The sequence below is a fragment of the Notothenia rossii genome, assembly GCF_949606895.1.
Source record: "Notothenia rossii genome assembly, chromosome: 6".
NCBI classification, from domain to species: domain Eukaryota; kingdom Metazoa; phylum Chordata; class Actinopteri; order Perciformes; family Nototheniidae; genus Notothenia; species Notothenia rossii.
This window is the reverse complement of record NC_136909.1, coordinates 58,126,557-58,131,394: the sequence shown is the minus strand read 5'-3', so window position 1 is coordinate 58,131,394 and position 4,838 is coordinate 58,126,557. Positions and strand designations below refer to the sequence as shown.

The 4,838-nt window shown below is 38.2% G+C and overlaps 1 long non-coding RNA gene across 1 annotated transcript; it reads left to right on the top strand.

The window, feature by feature from the left end:
- The first annotated feature begins 1,616 nt into the window (after positions 1-1,616).
- LOC307045455 lies at positions 1,617-4,518 on the top strand. Its single transcript, XR_013809923.1, has 3 exons — positions 1,617-1,821; positions 1,948-2,798; positions 2,895-4,518. It is a non-coding gene; the product is annotated as an uncharacterized lncRNA (long non-coding RNA).
- The last annotated feature ends 320 nt before the right edge of the window (positions 4,519-4,838 follow it).

Here is a 4,838-nt window from a genome sequence, read left to right as displayed (position 1 = left end):
ACACACAAATTGACCCGATTGGCGGTTCTAGTGTTAAATAAACTCACTAATTAATGAAACCAGTTCAATACGCATTATTCTTATTCTTATCATTCTTTATGAGCACAGAAATAGTCTTAAAATCAGATCTGTTTTTTAAATGAAATCTGACGGCAGGCAGTTAGTTCTGATCACCTATGATAAATGCGCCGCACCTAATTGCTGGCCATTCAGCCATAGACACTGTTCGAAATGGGGGGGAGCTAGGGGGAGCTTGGCTCCCCCGAAGAGGGATGGAGCTCCCCTGAAGGCTGACTTTGAGATAAATAGGGGGAGCCCAAAACAATCGTGCATATTTGTGTCACACAGATTAGAAATGTTGAGTTTCTGTAAATAACAGTTCTTGAAATAAATAATAGTTATTGTTCATTACAGTTTCTGAATATTTGTTTTATATTTGTGAATATGTCTGGGTGTTGCCATCTGTAGGTGGCGGCGCTGCATTCTTACTTACGTTGCTATGGTTATGGTGGTGATGCCGGCGCGGTATTTGAAATGTTCATATTGATATTTTTTTAACTCTGGCTGTGTAATAAAAAAATATGGCAAAACGAAAACAGCCAAGCGTCACAGCTTTTAGATTCACAAGCAAAGAAGCGAATGAGTCTAAAAATGACAACGTGAACGGAAAACAACTTTTAGTTGGCCGGCTGTAAGCGGCGTTAGGGTCGAGCTTGACAGCTCCACACCGAGGGAGAGGCCTGCCGATGCGGAGCCTGAAGAGGCTTCAACAACGGCCACATCCGCCGGCATAGTGACACCGTCTGTATTAGTAGAAGAGTGTTTTTATAGCATCCGCGCTGCTGCGCCAGTCAACAGAGCGTGCGTGTGACATATTTAGTAGCAGGATGTGCTCTGAAAAATAGGGCTCCCCGAAAGCAAATGGGTAATTCGAAAACTGACAGAGCTCCCTCTATACAAATCAAACTGTAGACGGTGTGAAAGCACCTATTGTTTTAAATAATGGTCGGAATGTGACCTGTAAGCCTTCTGAATTACCATGGGACAGCACATTCTAAACTAAAATGTTCAATCAATAAAGTAACATCTTATCTTATCTTAATAATATCTTCATATTAATAATAAATCATACAGTATGTGTCCGAGAGGGAGCAGGAGGAAGCAAACACAAAAATATACTGCATATTAAAGCAAACGATTGTAAAGGTTAAAGTATGAGCATAACAAATAAAGAAGTGTAATGTAAACATTTACATTATGATTATTTAATATATAAAGACTATATATTATTGAATTACAAGATTAGATATACTTTAGTTGATCTAAAATATTGATGTGTTCAAATGCTCTTCAAAACACAACTGAAAGTCCATGAAACTTGTCTTTCTGTATTTGTGAATGAAGCGCCATCTCCTGGTTAAAAACTGAAATTGAAAATCTGGCAACGCCCTCTTGGAAAATAGTGGGAGGGCTTAACATTCCTCTATACTGGTATTTGGCAGGTAGTAGGCAGGAAGCTGTAAGCTGGAGTCCGAAATTCAGTGCTACATCTGTACAAATACAGTATAGGACAATGATGACATATTACCAATGTTGTTTATGTCGTTATTCAGAGCAATGAGGTAACCAGCAGCAATGCTTGTGAGCTCGAGGGCTTGAAGAGGTGTCTGACACTCCTGACCGAGACGCATGAGCTGGATGTCGCATCTATGGTAACTGACAGGCACAAATCTATTGCAAAGTACCTGAGAGAAGAAACTCCGCACAACCCCCGCACAGCAGAGCTGAAACATCACTTCGATGCATGGCATATAGCGAAAGGTGTGAATTTGTTTGCTCATTATGGAAGTAGAACTGAATTTATTAGATTATTGTACATTTGTGTTGTATTATATATGCTTCTTTGCTACATGTATGTTGGTAATTAATTGAATCTTTTAATTACAGGACTTGGTAAAAAGATCGATGCCCTCGCCAAAAAGAAGGGTTGTGAAGATGTTGGTTTGTGGAAGAAATCGATCATTCACCATATGCACTATGTCGCAGGGACAGTTCCAGAAGGGCAGGCTGACTTGTTAGGGGAAAAGTGGAAGTCTGTTGCTAACCATGTGCAAGACATACATGAGCATGATACCGAGATATACCCCATGTGTGACCATGCCCATTTAGTAGGTGACAACAGAAATAAACAATGGCTTAAACCAGGTACATGGAAAATGTTTTTGCACATACTGGAATAATTTAAAGGCAAAATTAAGAGTCAAATTTAGTTGCCAAATCAGAAAACCACCTACCCAGGCAGCAGTCCTGGTGTTAATCTCTTTCCCTAAAAATGTAAACTATTTATTGCAGGATCTAAGCCAGCTGAGCTGCTGAATGACATCTTAACCAATCCCCATGTACTTAAGGACATCAAGAAGATCTCGAGTACATACCAAACATAATATCTGGAAGCATTCCATAGTTTAATCATTCGCTTTGCACCGAAGCATACAGGATTCATGTGGCTCTGTCACCTTGCTAGGTAACTAATGATAGCCTTGTACTAAATGGATTTCTTTTAATTGTGTTTTAGGGATACTTTGATTCTATATTTTCTGTAATTGTTCAGTCTACATAAGAAATCATCGTTTTAAATATTTATTTCAGGTACTACTTGGCAGCACTACACTACAACGAAAACAGTGCAAGACTAAAGGCTGTGACTCGAGAGGGCCAAGAGCGTTTCACAATCCGTTTCCCAAAGTTCAAAAAGGGTCAACATTCAGTACGCAAGGAAAAGACACCAGCAACATATAGTAAGTTTAGATAGGGGACAGATTTTAATATACCAAATTACCAATACAGTAACACATGAGCATTCCGACCCTGCTAAACTATTCTATTATTTTTAGAGTACACAACAAACATTCTTGAAGATCTTCTGCAAGCCTATTCTGACTCGCCACAGGACTTGAGAGAGTCCATCCAAGAAGTCCGTGACCAAGAACCACAACCTTTGGCCTCAGAGATGGACCACCCCGATAAAGATGAGGCAGTGCGTCAGCACAGGTGTCGGTTCATTAACCAGTAACAGTGTTTACTAGACTAGCTTTAATCTTTGCTTTGAAATAAGATTCCTGCTTTCTTTTGTGGTGTGGTTCTTATCTTGTGTAAACAGTTCCTTTTAATTTTGTACAAAAACTTTTCTTGTATCTATGGGTGATACTTCATAATAGTGTTCTTCAAATAAAATTGACAATATCTCTATGCTTATATACTGTATTAACATAATACCTGGCAGACTGTCAAACTGGTTATTGAATCCTCTGGTGATCAGCCATCAATATTATACATTTTTCTTTTGTTGTGATTGTTTCTACTCACTCATATCACTGATATTATTGCCAAATACATTACATTCTGCTGTTTATGTCTGTGCTTGTTGGTGGGGTGTCGGGACCTACATTTCGTGCAATGCACTTCTACTGAACCAGTAGGCACAGTGTTCCAACATCCAGGTTCTACTTTCTTCTGGTTGATCAGATTAGCATTAAAGATATTATTATCATTGGTAGAGAAGCTGAATTAAAGCCCTAAGAATTTAAAAATACTTTTGAGCTGTGAATTTTTCCTGATTGCTATAAACATTGATCATGGGTGCTGGAAGATTGTGCACAAAACTCGGGTCAGAATTAAGTTACTACAGGTGTTATGCCAGCTTGAGCTAAATGTCACCAGAGTACAGTGAACTTGCCTAGTGACTGAAATATATAAAAGTTGAAGTGAAATAAGTAAGGCCAAAAATGAATTACGTCTGAATATCTTTATTATTTTTACCACTTTTAATTATTTGTGGGCTCGCACATATACCAAAATAGACTAATGTACACTGCAATAAAGATCAAATGTTACAAGTGAAAAACTAACAAAAGAACCCTTTTTTATTTATCAAACAGTACATTTTCTTTGGAAAAATAATATTGTAAATGATGTACTTTGTAAATTATTTACATCATGCGAAACCATTTTAACCAGTTCAGCTGCATGACTTATGTCAAATTACAGATTTGGCCATTGAAATCCCTGATAGCGGCCTCCTGGTTCAGGGTAAGTCTTCCGTATCTCGGTTACAGCACATGCAGGCAGCGGGACTCAGATTTTTGGGCCGAGTACACCCCAGCACCAACGTACAAACTGTCGATAAGCTGTATATCAATACTTCCTAATGAAAAAAAAGTATACAGATTATAAATATATTTGGAGAAAAATAAAATGTTATGTAGTACTATTACTGTATGTAGCAATGGTTACAAATTGGCTTATAACATGATATTTGTATTTTACTTGTACAAAATAAATATGAGGTTGTACATGACTGCTTGACAGAATCATAGACCTCTTATATATTTCCTCACATGTGTAGTTGTTTCTTTTCCCAAGCATACATTGAACTTGCATACACAGAAAAAATAAAAGCCAAGCTGTTTTTGACTGCTTGAAAGAGTTTAATGGTATCTTTAAAAGTGTACCATATCTGTAGCGACTAAAAGTATTAAGCAAAGCTGCAATAGGCAGTTGGGTCAATCAATATTTACTTACTGGTGTAGTGGGCCATCAACTGTTCTGTGTTGTTGTTTGTACTGAAGATACGCTATTTTCAGTGTCCAAACACTGAGACAGCCTTCTCTAAAGCCTGGGTGGCTAATAATGCACCTTGGTTTCTCGTCGGTGTCTTCTATCTGGCAGTAGGTTACACACTGTCTATTTGTTCCATCACCTGCCAGATCTCTCTGCAACATACACATTCATCTGCAGTGGGCATGCTTTCACAGCATTGACATTTACACCTGAATATT